The 19,431-nt window shown below is 36.1% G+C and overlaps 1 pseudogene across 1 annotated transcript; it reads left to right on the top strand.

Moving 5' to 3' along the window:
• The first annotated feature begins 6,776 nt into the window (after window positions 1-6,776).
• On the top strand, window positions 6,777-7,447 carry LOC306639776 (olfactory receptor 4C15-like; annotated as a pseudogene). The gene has a single exon. The product of its transcript is annotated as an olfactory receptor 4C15-like (transcript).
• Window positions 7,448-19,431: the final 11,984 nt, after the last annotated feature.

The following is a 19,431-nucleotide window of genomic DNA, read 5'->3' as shown; positions in this document are numbered from 1 at the left end:
TGTCCATGGCAGAGCAACATCCTTACCCGTCATTGGACAATGAGGCTCTAGCCCTCATTTCCTGTCTTAGGTTGGTATGAGCTCCCCATGAATCTTACCCATCATTGGCTACTGGTCCAGCATATTTAAACAGGCTTGGGGAGATGGGCCGGCATCAATTGCGAGGAGAGCTTGGCCAATAACGGCTGTTTTTCTGCGTGGATGTATATGCATTTTGTATATGCACAGGACAGATACAACACACAAGAGGCCTCCCCTGGACAAAAACCCAAACCATTCTTTTTCCTATAGCACAGCAGACTGCAGAAATGTGGTCAAATGTTGTAAAAATAGGAGGAAATAAAATAGAGGAATTGGTAAGGGTTCCAGGATGGGGCCACATCTACTATCCCCCACAGTTCACGTGAGTCTCCTCCCTTAATTTGGCAAGAATTTGCCAGCACCATCAGGAGAAGTCTCCTCATCTTCTTCCTGTTTTGGGGTCTCTGTTGAGGCCTTGACCAATCTCTCTGGCACCCAAATCGGCGATTGTGAGTCCTGTGGGAAAACACAAACAGACCCTCCGGTCCAGATTAATACTGAATCTGGGCCTTTCCATTGTGCTGATAGAATGTCCTTCCAGAGCACTTGAGGTAGATGCTTTTTATTAGGCAATGAATGATGGTCAGCAGCCGATCGGCCCTCAGAATTAAGATTTTAAAAATTTAAAATGAACAAGACAGCGGACAATTTGTCTTAGGGGATCTGAATGATGCCCCTATTACCTCTTTTGTTTATAAAGCATGTTTTTAAACATTAAATACGCACACTTAACAATGCTTTGTCCAGTAGGATTATAGGGAATTCCTGTGATATGTTGAATATCAAAGGTGGAACAAAATTGTTTAAAGGCCTGGGACATATATACAGGACCATTATCTGTTTTAATTTCTTTGGGAACTCCTAGGATGGAGAAAGAGTGTAAACAGTGTGTTATTACATCTTTGGTTTTTTCTCCAGTAAGAGCAGAAGCCATAATAAATCCTGAAAAGATATCAATAGACACACGAATGAATTGTAGTTTTCCAAATTCTGAATAATGAGTTACATCCATTTGCCAAATATGATTGGGCTGAAGCCCTTTTGGATTTACTCCTAATGAGGGATTAGGAATAAATGTAACACATTTAGCACAAGACTTGACTATGTCCCGAGCTGTTGCCTTAGTAATTTTATAGTGTGTGCGTAGAGTGCAAGCATTTACGTGAAATTTGGAATGAAAAGTTTTTGCATTTTCAAGCGTATTGAAGATGCATGGGTCTCTGGTGGCCATGTCTGTTAAATCATTGTGTAAACTTAAATTACCTGGAAGGCCAGTATGAAACCGAATATGCCCAATAAAAAAATGATTTTTTCTGTCCCAAATAAGTTTTTGTAAACTTTGCAAATATTTAGTAATAGTGGAGGTGAGGGAAATCATACCAGTTAATTCTAAATTTTGAATAGCATTAACAACGTATTTGCTATCAGAGAATAGGTTAAAAGGCTCATGGTGGGTTTTGAATACTTCTATAGCTACTAATAGTTCCATTTGTTGTGCAGATAGAGTATTAAACAACAGTGTTTCTGTAACATTATCTATAGTAATAGCACTCGTACCATTTTTTGATCCATCAGTAAATATAAGGGTAGCTCCTGTAATAGGTTCTTTTTGGGTGACTTTAGGAAAAATTATAGGATGTTGATCCAAAATTGGAGAAGAGGATCAGATGGCAAATGATTGTCAAACACAGCAGAAGTACTAATAAAGATTACTGCCCATGAAATTGAATTATTAATAAGATATTGTATCTGATCAGTAGTATATGGAGTAGTGATAGTCGAGGGATGTGATCCAAAGGTGGAAAGGGATACTTTTAATGCCTTAAGGATTAATTCTGCCACAGATTCAGTAAACAAGGCTAAGACCTTGTTAGGGGCATAATTCATGTGAACCCATAGAATAGGACACTTTTGCCAAAACACTCCTGTGGGTAACTTATTTGTGGCCAAGACAATGAATGATAAAGGCTTAGTTAGGTCAATATGATCAAGATGAGCCTTTTCCATAGCTGTTTCAACAAGCTTGAGGGCTGTTCGAGCCTTAGGGGTAAGCACTCGCTTAGAAAGAGTGTCAGAATCACCTTTAAGAATATCAAACAGGGGGCCCAAACTTGAGGTGGATAAATGAAGGTAAGGTCTAATCCAATTAATATCACCCAAAAGTTTTTGAAAATCATTTAAGTTCTAGGTTCATCCACCTGAATCATAATTTTTGAGGTTTTAACCATAGTAGTATTTATGATAGATCCCAGGAAGTTTTTGGTGTCTGTGATTTGTACTTTATTAATGGCAATATGTAAGCCCCATCTTTCCAGTGACTTTAGTAAGGAATTATAACATTGCTCTAAGACAGGTTTTTCCTCATGAGCTAGAAAAATATCATCCATATAATGATAGATTAAAAGTTGAGGGTTAATTTGTTGATACACACCGGGGTGGAAATTAATCTGATTACCTTGCCCTTCATATTGTTCTTGGCCTATTAGCATGTTTAGATTCCATTGAGGATTGCCCCCAACTGCATTATGTTGGGCAGTATCAGAACATAACTCCTGTTCAACCACCTTCCACTTTAATATGGCTGCACTTTTGTTAGGATTGGAAGCTATACCCAATCTCCTTAAAATCTTATCTGCCTGTTGAAGTGGCCAGGCTTTGGGCCATTCTGTAATTTTGATACTTTTGTCAGCCTCAGTATCTAATAAGCCCTCAAAAGTTTTGCCTTCTATCACTAACTTTGTCATAGGCCTATCTTTTAAACCCCATGTAAACATGACCATATTTTGGCCAGTAGAACCTAACCCTTTATTTCCCCTAATAATATTTTTTGATGGATATTGATCATAGCAACTGGGTAAGACAAACAATTGTGCTATGCGATCACCATGAGCTATTATTGCTACACCTCTTGGTGAAGAAGCAAGGATTTTTATTTCTCCTGTAAAATCAGGGTCTATAACTCCATGGACAATATTTAATACTTTTAAAGCAGAAGAACTCTTCCCCAGAACTAGTCCCACTGTTCCTTTATGTAATGGGCCGACAACTGAAGTTGGCATTTGTTGTACTCCCATCTCTGGAGTTAATACTGCTCTGGCGGAGGCACAGAGGTCTGAACATCTACTTTCTCTTTAGAAGCTTGACTTGATTGTTCTTTTTTTTACAGTTTTTAATACCTTTTCCCCTTCTCTTGACTGTTTTTGAAAATTTGGTTTTTTGAAAGTCAGACAAAAATGAACTAATGTACACAACACTATAACAACAAAAAACAGAAACCAAACAAGAAAAGGTAACACAAACATTAATTTACACATATTTGTTATGGGACATCCTTTGCTGTCTCTTGGGACAGCCTTTCAATATATTCTCTCTCTAGGAGAATCTTCTGTTAATATTCCCTTTCTGGGGAACCTTCAGTTAAAACCTTAAGGTAACCGTTTCCTCAAATAGGGAAACCTTCTCGTTAATTACACTAGCAAAACTGTTTTTTATATACCTGAGCGCTCTACCATTTTCCAGTTCGATCCTTGTTTGATCCCAGTCCGGGCCACCAATTACCGAGGAACGCTGTTGTTCGCTGATGGGCTGCTTCAAGCGGCTCCGGTTATGGAGGAAAACCGTGGCTTCTTTGCCTGGCTTGCTCCAACTGGTTCGGTGCGGCTTCTTGCTCTTTTCACTTACCTAAAACTGCCGCTTCTCATGCTTACGGCCGACCAGCAGGACAAAAGACACATGCACTTCAAAAGTTCATCAAGCAGCTTCCCCTTTATTCAAATAACACCCTCAATATATAAGCAATCTTATGCATAAGCAATTGTAACCAGATATGTCCATCCAATACTGTTAAAGGTCAAGCAATCACTTGCTCGAGCATACATGTAAAGAATATCTGTCCACGCACTAGGTAGCTGAACTGATTATCATACAGCCAATTGTAAACACATTCTGCCTTTCTCCATGCATAATCAGAATGCTGTTTGCTCTCTGCCAGTCGCCGTCTTTGGATGCACATGGCGTAACCTTGAGCCCTGGGTTCTGCTTGCCACAACCGAAAACATAAAAGGAGATTCAAATCAATAAAACTGGAGAGAAAAATGGGAATAGTATAAGAGATACCACTTTTTCCAGAGAATTATTGGGGAATACTTTGAAAATAAATATTCCAATTGGTTGTAAAATCTAGAGGAAATGAACACATTTCAAGATGAAATGTGATATGATCTATCAAAACAGAGCCAAAGGGAAATAGAAAACCTAAACAGACCAATTATAAGTCATGAATAATATCATTACCCTAAATCAATATATGATTACATGAATGGTGTGAATCTACATCATTCACAACCATAGAAATGAAAATTTGTACCCCATGTGTGTACAATGAATCAAAAATGCAGTCTGTAAAAAATTTTAAAAAGTCTCCTTCCTATTCCTACCACCAAGGTCTGATCAAATAACAGTTTAATTTTATCAGATCTTTAAAGATCTCAAATTATTCCCTGAAATTAAATAGAGGAGATGCTCTCAAACTCATTCTATGAGGCCTGTATCACCTTGATACCAGAAACAGATAATGGTAGTTCAAGTAAGAAAGCTGCAGACCAGTAGCACTGATGGACATAGATGAAAAAAATCCTCAAAAAATATTTGTAAATCAAATTCAACTATAATTTCAAAATATTATGCAGCATGAACTAGTTGTTTTCATACTAGGGTACAAAAATCTTTAGCATAACATAATTAATAAATGTAATATACTACATAAATAGAATGAACATAAAAAATCAAATGATCATCTTAATAGATGTAGAAATAGCCTCTGACAAAATTCTACACCCATACATGGGGATGTAGTCCAGTAATTAGTGACACTGAGTTCAATCCCAACTACCCCAACAAACAAACAAAACAACAAATATAACCAAAAAAAAAAAAAAAATGCTGGAAGCATCATAACATCTGATCTCAAATTATAATATAGAGCTATTGTAACAAAAACAGCATGGTATTGCATCAAAACAAACAACATGAAGATCAGGGAATGAAATAGAAGATACAGAGACAAACCCACATAGACACAGTCATCTCAAACTTGAAGTAGGCCCCAAAAATATATGTTTGAGAAAAGATAGCCTTCTAAACCAATAGAGATAGGAAAACTGGTTTATTTATAGGTAGAAGAATGAAACTAGATCCCTAACTCTTACCCTGTACAAAAGTCAAATCTAGGTGGATAAAAGACCTAGACTAGAAACTTTGCATCTGCTAGAACAAAGCTACATATTGTCTCAGGATTCAAGACTTTAACAATACCCCCAAAGAGAAGAACTAAAACCAAGAATCAATAAGAAGGATGTTATCAAATTGAAAACCTTCAGCACAGCAAAAGGCTTGAGAAAGAGCATGAAGATAGAGCCTATCTATCTTCATGGGAGAAAATTTTGCAGGGAGTCCTGTGACAAGAGATTAATATCCAAAATATATAAAGAATTTTAAAAATTGCTTAACACACAACACACACACACACACACACACACACACAACCTAATCAACAATTGGGCTGAAGAATAAAACAGACATTTCTCAAATGGCCAAATAATATATAAAAAATGTTCAGTGTCCCTAGCATTCAGGAAATACAAATCATAACTACATTGAGATTTCATCTCACTCCAATCAGAATAGCAATTATCAAGAATAATAATAGTATAAATAATAATAAATGCTGGTGAAAAATAGTACACTCATTCATACATTGTTGGTGGCAATGTAAATTAATACAACCCCTCTGGAAACAGTATGCAGATTCCTCAAAGAAGTCGGAATGGGACCACCATATGACCCACCTATCCCATCCCTTACTTTTATTCAGAAGAACATAAGTCAGCATACTCTAGTGATACAGTCACATATATGTTTATAGCAGCACAATTAAAAATAGCTGAATTACGGAACCAGACCAGGTAACCAAAAAACAGATGAATGGATAATAAAATGAGCTATATACATGAGTTTTACCCAACAAAAAAGAAGAAGGGAAGGGAAAGGGGAGGAAATGCAGAATGACTTGATGAAATTACACTACTGCAGATATAAACATACCACTGTGATTTCCCCCTTTATGTATATCTGTCTCCCAAATTAAATATACATAGATGAGTGAAAGGTAGACCAATAAAGTAGAAGAAATAGAATATGGGGAGGAAGGGAGAAGAGAAAGAAGAATACAGGGGACTGAGATGGAGTAAATTAAGTTTTACTCATGCATGATTATGTCAAAATGAACTCAACTATTATATACATCTGCAACAAACCAATAGGGTCAAAAATAGAAAGGAAAAAATGAAAAGTGAAAAATTAACCTCTAGTATTTTGATTTAAATTTTAAAGTATGGAATCTCAAAACTCAACTTCTGAGAGAAAAAAATTACATTTTGATTAATACATAAATCTCCCCATATTCATATGTGTTCTCTAATAAGAAATCTTTATTACTCCAGTACCAATGCCATACTAGTCTTCCTATGAAAGTTTGCTGCCTTCTTCCGGAATATTATTGTTCAGAGAATGTTGGTCTACATTGTGACTGTTGGGGAAGTATACTGATTATAATGACCATTATCCTTAGTCCTGCACTGCTGGGCTTCCCCATGTACTTCCTGGGGTGATCCTGTCTTTTCTGGTATTTCTATACCATGGCCCCAAGGTTGATTACAGATTTGCTCTGTGAAAGGAAAATCATCTCCTATAATGGATGTATGATTCAACTCTTTGCCCAACACTTCTTTGGTGGAGCAGAGGTGATTGTCCTCACAGCCATGGCCTTTGACCACTATGTGGCCATTTGCAAGCCCTTGCACTACTCTTCCATCATGAACTGGAGGCTCTGTGGCATTCTGGTGGGGGTATCCTGGACAGGGGGTTTCTTGCATTCCATTATCCAGATTCTCTTTACTTTCCAGCTGCCCTTTTGTGGGCCCCAATATCATTGATCATTTCTTATGTGACTTGTACCCATTACTGGAGCTGGCATGCACTGACACATCTTTGTATTTTTTGTGGTTGTCAACAGGGGGCAATCTGGGTATAATATTCACCATGTTGCTTGTCTCGTATGGTGTCATCTTGCTTTCTCAGAGAACACACAGTGCTGAAATGCTGAGGAAAGCTCTGTCCACCTGTGGACCTCACATTGTGTTGTGGTTTTGTTCTTTGTTCCATGCATATTGACATATGCACAGCCTCCATCTGCCTTCTCCTTTGACAAGATGGTTGGAATGTTATATACTATGTAACCCCTTTGCTCAGACTTTTGATTTATACTTTTAGGAATATGGAAATGAAAAATACCATGAGGAATGTGTAGAAGAGATTGGTGGTGGTTTCTGATGAAAAACAAAAGTATTAAATTTTATAAAAATAATGTAATTAGTAACAAATTCAAAATGGTCTTAAACAAAAAACTTGATGGGACCCTCATTATGTCTAAAGTGGTAATACAATTCTATAGAAAAATCACTACTGTGGGGTTGGAGATGATTTCACTATCTTTTCAGGCCTCCACTCAAGGTGGAAAGTCAATCTTTTATTATATAAATTGAAGATAATTGCATTTTATGCTTCCTTAAGATCTAATAATTTTTAAATGAAAAAAAAATGCATTTCAGACTGTGGTCCATTGACTCCATGCTTTGAAAGATTTTGTGGAGGGATGAGCAAAGTTATCTTAGAAATTAGAGATGGATACTTGTTCAGTATTTCAAGTAAGAAAAAGTTTTGATTTAGGCTGTTGATCTCAGTGATGCTAGAGAAAAACCAGCTGGAACACAGGAGGGACATTCAGAAGAACATTAGTGGAAATTTCACTATAGGTTTCCTGTTTGCTGTGACCCTGTTCCTTAAGGTGGGTTCATTACCATTTGTACAGGCTTAGTCTTTCTTGAATTTCATGACAGGTAGAACTTGATGGCCCAGAGATGGCTGCCTAAGGTGAGTTCCTCTCCAGTCAACACCACCTCATACCAAGCAACTTTCAAGAACAAGAGGAGGCAGATTTCATGAGTGTCTCAACAATGAGTGTTTCTTATTCAAGTTCAATCAAAGGGAATTGACATATGGCCTAACCAACAAAACCAGGACCAACTGAGACTGTAGAAAGCTAATTCTCCCAGCCCTAAAGAGGAAGTTCAGTGGCACCAGAGAGTGAAAGAAACTTTAAAAAAGATGATATTTCAATTTATTTAGTATTTTCATTTTTGGGGCTCTCTGTACCCAAGTGAAAATAATCCTTTTTCTACAAGTGTCAATAAGGAGATCATTCAAATTTATACAGCTTATATTTAATTCTCATAGTGAAAGTTGGTTGATTTTAGGTAGCAATGTGGCTTCTGGAATAAATCTATTTACGGTAAAAATCAGTTTTCCTTAGCCCATCAACACTAATAAAACACCTATTGAGTAACATGAATAAAAATGTTAAATCTTTCTATTTTTCTTTGGCCAGGCCCAAAGTAAGAGAGTTAATGATAATAGTTTTCTTCCCCAGAGTAAACATAGTAGGAGATAGATAAGATTTCACTGTTGTAATAAATCCCTGTGGGATTAAGATGTAGGGTCTTCAATATGAATGATCTGCAGCAGACCAGGTGTGTGACGAAGGTTTAGGCATTCCAGTGCACCTGTCCTTCACTACTTTTTTCTTCTCCATCATCTGTCTGTTCTTAAAGTAGGGGTATCATGTACTTTCCATGCCACAGAGGTCCATTCATCTAACAAACCCTAACCAGTTCATTCATCTCTAAGTGCTAGCTCAAAAAATGAGGATCTGCTCTAATTGCCTCAGTTACTTTAAGAATCTATAAATCCAAAATTTGAAATACTATCACATAATATATTATTCTGGACTGATGGCAGTGACCAGCACAGATTCCTATCTGATTCATGAACTTGAAATAGACTAATTTTTTATTTGAATTCTGAAGTCCTCATTAGGTACTCTAGTAATGATACATGAGTAAAGAAAACAAAACATTTAGCAGGAGCATAAATAAATGCTGAAAGATATCTATATAAGGTTTTCATCTTTTCCAATTTATTTAACAGAATTTTGTAGAAGTCTCTTTACCAGAGTTATTGCTTTAGCTTTGTATTCTATTCTATGCTGATTTTGCCTAAGTGTGGTGAAATTCATTCCAAAATTTTTACTTCTTTGGCAATGTAACAGTCATTTATAGTCATTCATCTTATAGTTACTCTGGTTATCAAAATAATTTATAGAAACATAATGCCAATATAAAATGTGAAAATTTTAAGAAACTAGAAACCAGAAGGAAGTTGATACTTGATTTCAAGATTAAAGAATGAAATTATTTAGGAAATATATTTTGTTACATCACGAGTCAGATAAAAATCATGATTTTGCTTAAAATCTTATACAGTTCCCCAATTCCAAACTACTATTTATTCCTACCAAGGATCTCTGCCCATCCTTTCACTGTGGGTTTTTCCTTATTTCATTACCTGATTATGCTTCCTTGTCTTGCTTTCACTAAAAATAACATTTTTTTTTTTGCTTTTGGCTCAGAGTGTTCCCATTATTTTTTTAATATTTCTATGCCTTCCATGCTATCATTTTCAAATATACACATGACTTGCTGGTCAGGCTGACTCATCCTGAAGTTTGCATCCATGGTAAGCAGTACGTGTTCTGAACACAACTGTGTTTTCCTTCATTGTCTATGTTTCTTGGGTTTATGTTTGATCTACGTGGAGCTCAAGGCTTTCAATGCCAGTGTGGGACAGAGCCTTAGAGATTTCCATGTTGTATGAAAACTTAAATTCTCGTTTTTGGAATTTTGCTCTCTGCTAGACTATCTCCTGGTTCAGGCTGAAGCACACAAAAGAACGGATATCATCTTGCTTCACAAACTATCGTAAGAGAATGAATGAAAGGTGTTGAAGTAAAATGAAAGAAGGTTATTCTTAAAGGTAGGATATTCATAGAAAGACTCTGCAAAGAAGTAAATCTTTTAGTGTCATCCTGTCAAAAAGGGGCCTGAGGTGCTATGTCCCATTTTCCCTTCAAGATTCAGTTTTAAAAAACCATGTTCTTTTTTATACAACAGAACAGTAGTAACTTATTTTCAAATAAAATGAAAAAAGAAAATTATTTTAATCTCCAAAATTGTGGTTTCCGTGTTAAAGTCAAAGAATCTCAAAATCAGTTTCTGATAGGGGAAAACAGAAAACACAACAATTAACAATTTGAGTAACACAAAAGTTACACATAACATATGTGTGCAGAAATGTGTCTCTTTAACAAGCACATGTTGCTGCCCCAGTCCCGGTACAACACACATTGTCCTGGTGGATTGATGTTGCCTTGTCTCAGATCTCAGTCTTGCATGTAATAAGTACCCTGGCATCTTGCCTTCCTTTTACAATTGGTCCCTATATTCTATCCCTGCATGCACAGTGTTCCTTTCCAGGGCATCAAGGAAAGTAAATGCATCTTCACATAGAAACACAAGAAGATTTTAAAAAGGGGCAGGGGAGTCTTTTATGGTGGGGGACATAAAGCTTTGTAAACACTTGAACAAAATGAAAAAGCACATGAAATTTGTCATGAAAATCATGCTAATAGAAAAGTTCCAAATCCCGGGAGAACTGAGAAGCAATTCTACAGGTCATGAGCTCTCAGAGAAACCTCTTTAAATTCCAGTTGGAAATCAAGAAGGAAACCAACTTCTTCATTTTGTTTTTCCTAAGACCATGTTCAAGACCACAGTTGTGGAACTCTAAGAATGTTCTCCACCTTGACTGCCAGAGAGGATTTGCCGTGCTCATTTTATATATATGAGAGAGCACTGGAAAAATCTTTCACATTCTAGTCATCACTTAATGGAATTTTCTTCATAGAGAATAGGGGGCATCATTAGAATTTACAGGGAATCAATATATAGTAAGATTTATAATTTACACTTTTCAGAGAGATTTCAAATTGTGAAGCAGTGTTTAAAAATATTTGTGCTGTGGTCTGGGTATCAAGTTTAATGCAGTGCCTAGGACTATCAATAACTGTGCCTAGTGGACTAATTACTTAGCCATTGTGGCTATCAGACTCTCATCTTTAATGGACATTATATATCAAGCTCATTGATAGTGAAGGGAAAAAATAATACATGTGGATCCTGTTAGAGAGAGCTTGATAATAACATCAGTTATTTAAATGATTCAATTATTTCTTTCTGTCAGGGAAAGGTGGTTGGGAGAATATTTTCTTTCAAATATTATAAAATTGGAACTATGTTAGCTCTTCATCTTCAAACTAGAGCCAAATAAGTTAGAAAAATAACTTCATATATTTGTTCTAATTCTTCTACAAGCTATTTTGTTTGTTAATAAATTTTCATTTATCATTTATCCTCCAATGCAGTCCCTGTATGGAGGTTTAAGATCAAAAAGTAGAATTTCTGCCAGGCATGGTGATACATGTCTAAATCCCAGAGGCTCAGAAGGCTGAGGTAAGAGGATCGCAAGTTCAAAGCCAGCCTCAGCAACAGCAAGGCAGTAAGCAACTCAGTGAGACCCTATCTCTAAATAAAATACAAAAAAGGGCTGGGGATGTGGCTCAGTGGTTAAGTTCCCCTGAGTTCAATCCCTGGTATGAAAAAAAAAAATATTTCTCAGTTTGTATAAAGTCCTACGGAGGTAGGAACATGGTAACTTCGAGTACTGTTGTGTCATTCACAATTATTGATGTAGAATGTAACTACAGGGAAGGACATTAAAAGGAAGAAAGAAAGACTCAAGTCACTGAGGACAGTTTACATTGCATTTAATGCTCAGCCACAGAAAGTTGTGAACAAACATAGGCACATACGTATTTATGCATTAAACTGAACATATGCTCCAGTCAAATTCATAGTACATTAGTTGTCATTCCAGCTTTCAGCAATAAATCAAATTGTCCAAGTGTATGTAAATTGTAACCCACCCCCCCCCACCCCATATTCTCAGGGTCCTGATGTGTTTGTGATAAAGCAAAGATTCTTATTTTTCTTTTAAATTTTTTGGTAGTTATTGTGAATTGAATGAAACAAGGACATTAAACAGTGTTTTTTAAAACCTAAAATAAGAAAAACTACTTTAATTTCCTTTCTCAGAATTGTTCAGGAAGATCTAGTGCCTGAATGTCTGACTGCTTTAGAGCTATGTCACCATGGACTTGGCGTCTTCTTTAAAATAAGCTAAAGTACTGAGTAAGAAGGCTCATACGTGCATAAGAAATGTCAAAGGTTGAACAAATAAACATAAGTTATTCAAATTCCAGAAATAATAAGTGTATAGATAATGAGATATTTAGGGTTATGATGACAGAAGAAAATGCATTAACATTGAAAAGAATATAGTTCTCAGCTGTGGTCACAAACAATGAAATATGCTTAGCTAGATAGAAGGAATAAATATTTTATAGATGAATAATAATCCTGAATCAAAAATATGGGGGACTGAGTATCTTATCAAAAGGGTAGTTACAAATAGGACTTTAATCCATTCTCTTAATTTATAATACAATAATTACTTGGTATAGTAAAATGGATGCACATGTTTATATACATGTATCTGAAATTTACAGCCGAATATAGTTGCAAAACACTACTTTTATAACAACTTCTACTAACCCCTTTTTTAGTTTTGAATATGCACTTTTAATTTGAAACATAAATTCTATTTTTTCAGAAGAATTGGTGATAGAGTTAGTTTTGTTGCTAAAATAAATAGGAAGGAAGCAGTGGACAATGTGGGTAGGGGTAGAGGTAACTTCCAAGTCAGGGGCCCTGAAAAATTTCAGGTACAGCTTCATCATATTCAATAGTATGACAACCAAGAAAAGAAAGACCACAGAATATTCTAGGAGAAATATGGGCAGAATAAGCTGAAAAGCTGCTATTTGTAGAGAATAGTTTAAATTGACTGGAAATTAGGGCATCAGGACAGGGAGGGTTTTGTTCATGGGACAGCTTTAGCTTTTTATGGAAAGTTTGCAGTAGTCAATTTTTGTATAAATTCTATGTTATTCTATGTGAACCACCTATTTCTCCTATACAAATAAATCTCCCTTAACTTTGCCTTCTTTTGCTGAAGTCAGATTGTTGGAAATCTGGTATTGTTGTTTAAACTTTGGATCTATTTTAATATTCTAAAACCATAACTAGATACATATGCAATTTAAAAGTTTCTCTCATTTATGTATTTTCTTCAAGATAAAAATTATATTCAATATACCAATGCTATAAGCTAAACTATTAGAAATTTTATTGTTTTTCTTTTAGCTTACTGTAAAAGTGCTTAAACTATTTTTAATCAGTTTGATACATCATATGGTGTTAATATGTAGCCATCTGATTTGCAACAACCATCTGTTGTTGAATATTTTATATGTCTCCTTTTCTCCACCATACAGGCTATACCATATTCCAATGTAAACTTCTCTTCTCATTTCACTTTCAGAATAAATGTTTAGGGTTGAGGTTGCTAGTACAAAATTACTAGCATGTTTATGATTCTCAAATTATACCAATATGTTTTCCAGAAAGTTAGATGAATGAACCAGATTCATTGCTATTTAAGAGGTATAATTTAAAATAGCAGAATTAAAAAGATTAATTTTTAAAGGGATTCAATTTCATCTCACACTGGATATATAGGCAGTGCTTAAAACTACTGCTCATGCAAATTTTTAATGTCATTTTATCAATTTATACTTTGAAAAACATATTATTTATAACTCTTTGGGGTCAGGTAGTTGATGAGTATTCCTTTATTTGAGACTCAAGGAGGTGGGAGTTACTACTTTCTTCAATGACACATGACTCCTGGATGATTTCACTGGGATTGATAGTTTTCCAGTAGCAAACACAGAAAGAATTTAAAAATTAGTTATTATTAGGGTAAGTTTAGGTAAAGGGAAAATTGCTAAGATAGTTTGGAAATATCCTGTGTACTACTCACTTTCTGCTAATATTGTCATATTAAATTAGGATAGAAATATTTATCAAGAACATGAAATAATGTATACTAACTTACTCTTAACTAATCAGTAGTTTATATTTGACTAATTTTTCTACTTGTCTTTTTTCTGTTATATGATTCAATATAGAATTATCTATTGCCTTTAAGATAATTATCTTTCAAAAAAATTAAAATGAAACCTTGTGATCAAAACCATCAGCATTATATTCTCAGTTGCCAATTTCTAATACTAATTTAAGAAATTTCTAATTTGATAAAATAAGTAGGTTGGTGTTTTATATGTAGTGGATATTTAGAATTTAAAATTGCATTTTAAAAACACCTTAAAAAGGAAGTGAAAGAGCAAGATTTATTTATTAGATTAACATAGGGCCTGTCTTCCTTTACCTCCTGTTCCACTTGGTTTCTTGCACAATGAATGTTTGAGACAGGAATGGAAGCATATGGGGCTGAGGGTCTTGGTGATGTATTCAAGGTCTACAAAATATATTTAAATAGTGTACAATTATATAGGCTATTTCTTCTCTGTCACTTGCAAATAATATACTTTTCATTTTTAAATACATTTAAAGATGAGTTACACACTTATCCTTGGTCATGGGAGGCAGGATTTAAGAATAAGCATGGTGTCATTTCTGCTCTGGGTCAGGGGCTGTGAAAGTTGTTCTCACTGACATCACCTTCTCTGACTGTAGCAACTTTCTACTTGTAGGGACAATCTGATCACCACAGGAGTCCTATTGATCGACAGTCTAACTAAACCTGCAGGGAAGTGTAGGCTTACAAAATTTTAAGTAAGATTTTGGAGCAATTGTCTCTAGATGACTCATGGGAAAGTTTCAGTGGAAAAGGCAACTGGCTTTTCATGGAGTACATAAAAACTGTAATTAGTAAGAGCATTATTATAAGCAACATTTTCATGTTTCTAAATATGATACTCAAAATGAACTTGGGAAACAATGTGTAAGTTATATATGAGTATATTGGGAATTATAGTTGATTAGACCCACAATGTAAAAGTTATTGGAAAAGATTAATAGAGTCCTAAGATTCGAGCAATGGTGGTTGCCTATTTGCATATGTAACTGATTGGCCATCACCTTCTGAGTCCTCATTTTTCTTCATTGCTTCACTAAGATGCACTTCATTAATGAAGCAGAACATGTAATGACTCAGGTGGACAGAAACTCTAGAAAAGTCACCCCAGCATGAAGTCCTTGATAGAAAAGAGAAATTCCTACTTCTTTCCTGAGTGATCCAGTGGAAAGAACTTGGTGGAAGAAGATATTTGTGTAAAATCCCAGATCAAGTATCTGGTGTTTGCTTGAACTTAACTCAAGTAAATGAAAGCCAAGAAAAACCAGTATTTGGTTCTTTCCCTCAGTGTCAGCCTGAACCCAGTGAACAAGAGGACTTCTCTAAGGATCTTTGCAACTCTGGGTCACACAACCTCCTGATCAGGGATATTGATGAGATCACTGGAGGATGAAAAGCCAATCAGTGCACCTGCTGCAGGGGAGGGTCATTGGAAAAGGAAGACATCCCTGATGCTTCCAAGGGAATCCATCTCTTCAAGGAGACCCTACCCAGGAAGTGAATGGCACTAAAGGAGATAAGAAGCTGCTCTCAAGTCCCCCATGTAGGAACTCAGCTGACTCTTTACAGGACAGGAACAAATCAATTTAACCAGCTTGATCTTAAACATCTAGCACAACAGTTAAAACCAAAACATAGCCATTCTTGAGCATTTAAAAGAAACAATAGTTAAGTGTAACTTATAAAATACACATGTGTAGCCCACTAGAATAAAGACTGGAAGCTACAAAAGAGAGATTCTTAGGCAATTGTGCCTGATAACTATCAAGAGAAACTGCCAGAGTCAGAAATTTTTAATCAGTTTGAGGCCTACAGGCCTTCCCAAGCTACACAGGTAGGCTTAATTTATGTTTGCTAGTATGATTATCTACTGTAAGTAACTGAAATATAGAGATCTCTGCTAAACACAGGTTATATCAATAAAATATTTTACAAAATCAGATGACGTTAAATAGCTTAGTTATATTTTCTGGTGACATCAATGACATTAAGAGTCAAATGTTGTGTTTACATTCCTGATAACTTAGACAATGTTAAGGTTCCCACATAAAGGCCTTGTCCTCCCGAGCCTTTGTTAGGCCTTGTTATGGGAACAATTTCTCATTTCTTCCACTTCCTGGTGATAGATTATTGACGTCTGACATCTTCATGATATTCATTGATATGTTCCAGATTCTGCAACATTTATTTTGTATTAATCTCATTTCAATACTCATGTCTTTTTGTTTCTCTCTCATAGAAGAACCCACCCCCAGATGATTTTATAACCTACTCTTCCCCAACTAGACTTCTACCATGGACACCTTGATTGACATGGTTTCTAAAAGGGAACTCCAAACTGCTTGTCCCATGCCACCCCCTTTCAGTCAAAGCAGCCAGAGTGGTTGTCACCCCTTTCCTTATAGCATAAAGAGTTCCTAAAGCAAATGGGGGGAAGGAAGCCAGAATTGGGGACAGGCAGTTAGTGTAGAAATATGGGATCAGGTCAAATGGAGGAAATGGAGGTCATGAAAGCCATTGCCTCTGGAAGTTGGAGACTGCCCCTGGGAGAATGCAATATCAAGGATCTGCAGAGACCATTGATTATCAGATTACCTGCCCTTATCAAGTACTACAGACAAGGAACTGCTAATTAATGCTCCCTGGGCCCTTACTAGCTGAATCTCTTTGGCCCTCCCCCCCCCATTTGCTTCTCACGTTTTGCATCTCACCTGTAAGACCAGGCCTAGTCACATAGGCAGGAAGGAGGTATAAGGGGAGAGAGAACTAGAGAACAAAAGAGATCTTAACCTATAGAGAATGTAGGGTGCAATCACTTCTTGGGATTTTAGAACATCAGTGGGCCCTCTTCTACCAACAGGTGAGGTCTATGTTATTACCTTTAGATAGAACATGCTTAATATGCTAAATCCTACTATAATATTAGAATTAGCCTGCATACTCTTCCTTGTAATACTTGCAGTTCTTAAATGTTTGTGGTCCATTTTCAACAAAAGAATCACAAGGGTTCAGGTCAATCAAGTCCTCCTGAAGGAATCCCTTGTCCAAATTAATAAAAATGGGGGAAATGTTGGGAGAAATACTAGTTCTTGGCTGGCAGCAGTGAAGGTCTCAAGTGTGTAAGGAAAACATGCAGGGAGGAGCATTATGCCTTGGCTACCTAGGAAAGTAAACAACTGCTCCAATTTGACTCAGTGTTACCAAGGGAACTGTATAGGAAACCTGGTGATCTGATCCCCTGGTGGTACATTGTTGATTAGGCAAGAAACCTATAAAAATGTAAGCTGTTCCTGCAAATAAGTGAGTTTGTAGGCTGCTTACCACAAGCATGCTTCCACCCAACTCCTGGAGTCTGGGTCTTGACTCTGTGCCCTTACCTCACATATGAGCTAGCCTGCACAAGAGAAACTACAAGGGGACATTTTTGCACCAGTTCCTCTGCAAGTAAGTGGGACCTACAGGTTTCCTGGGCAGTTATGAAACCTTTGGAACCATCTAGATCTGCACCAGAGGAGATGGGGTGAAATCTTTGTGATCAACCCAATTCTTTGTGCTTCCCACTATATACCATGGAAAGGCAAGGGCAGGACAAAACTGCTGCCTGCAATAGAGAGGGATTCCAGCTATCCCCAGATGGTCTGCTGGTTCACAGGACTGTAAGTTAAACATCTTTGAATTGCCTATGTTCATACCACATAAGAGGAAATTGAGGTGAAGATTAGACATATAGGATACAGTGACTGAACTTGAAGTTTATTGAAACAACATCCTGATCCTGGAAAAAACAAATATAGAAGAACCACTTCAATGATGAACACAGTGTTAGGATATTGTCTTCCCCTGCCCGACTCCAACCAAAATCCTTTCAAGGACTTCTTGAATAAGACCTCTAAAGCTCAAGAAATAAGAGAAAGAATTAATAAATTCAATGTCATCAATTTGAAAACCACTGCAACAGCAAAGAAAAAGGATAACTGAGAATGAGAGAAAATCTTTCCTAGATTCTCCTGCTGACAGAAGACTTATCAAGAATATTAAACAACTACGCAAAGCTAACATTAAAAAAAAAAAAAAAAAAAAAAAAAAAAAAAAAAAAAAAAAAAAAAACAAGTAACCCAAACACTACATATGAAAATAAACCTAATTGGCACTTTTGAACAGAATATCTATATGAAAATTGTTGACAGGTTTAGTAAATGGAAGTGAAGTGCAATGAAAAGCTGTAGTGAGATTTTCATTTCACTCCAGTTATAATGGCAAGCATGAAGAATACAAACAACACATTGCTACAAGTATGCAGGGAAAAAAATAACTCTAATACACTCCTGGTGGGAATGTAAATTAGTGCTAGCCAGTATGGAATCAGTGTGGAGGTCCCTCAAAAAATTAAAGATAGATATTCCTTAAGATTCGATTATGCCACTCCTCAGTATTTAATCAAAAGGATTAAATCAGTTTATTTAGAGATACATGCACATCCATGTTTATTTTAGCACCAATTCACAATGCACCAACACAATCAGATTATATGTCCATCAATGGATAGTTGAGAAAAATAAATGTGGTATATGTGCACAGTGGAGTTCTATTTATTCTTAAAGCAGGACAAAATTGTGTCATTTGCAGGAAAGGGAAAAAGTAGAGATCATAATTTTGAGAAAAACAGAGTCAGAAAGAAATGAATATGTTTTTTTTTTTTTTTCTCAGATCCGGAAGATAAAAGAAAAAAAAATCAAATAAACAAACATAATAGTCCTCATGGATAATGGATAGAAGACCAGTAGAGCAGAGAAAGGGGATGGGGTGGTAGAAACAGGGAAGAAGAGGTATAGGGGAAGTTATATGTTTCAAAATTTTTATGTACACAGATCCCTCCTATTATGTATAATTAGTATGCATAAATAAGAATAAGTAAGGGTAACCTTATAGTTAAACATAAAAGCAACAACAATGAAAATAAAGTATCTTTGAGAGTCATTGGAAGCCAAGCCAACTACATGGACCATCTAATAAATGATGCAGCATGATGAAGGACTGAATTAAAATAGAGTGAAACAAGTGGTACTAAGGAACTGGCAGAGGGACCATTTTAACATAAACAAGCTCTGCAGAGAACCACAGTGAAGGTTGTTGTACCTGACAGGGAGAGGGATGCCTGAAGAGAGCAGGAAGCATCTTCTGGTACTCTGACGGGGACATTGAACACGAACATCAGTGACT

The sequence above is a fragment of the Sciurus vulgaris genome, assembly GCF_902686455.1.
Source record: "Sciurus vulgaris genome assembly, chromosome: 11".
Classification (NCBI taxonomy): domain Eukaryota; kingdom Metazoa; phylum Chordata; class Mammalia; order Rodentia; family Sciuridae; genus Sciurus; species Sciurus vulgaris.
This window is presented reverse-complemented; position numbering and strand designations above follow the sequence as displayed.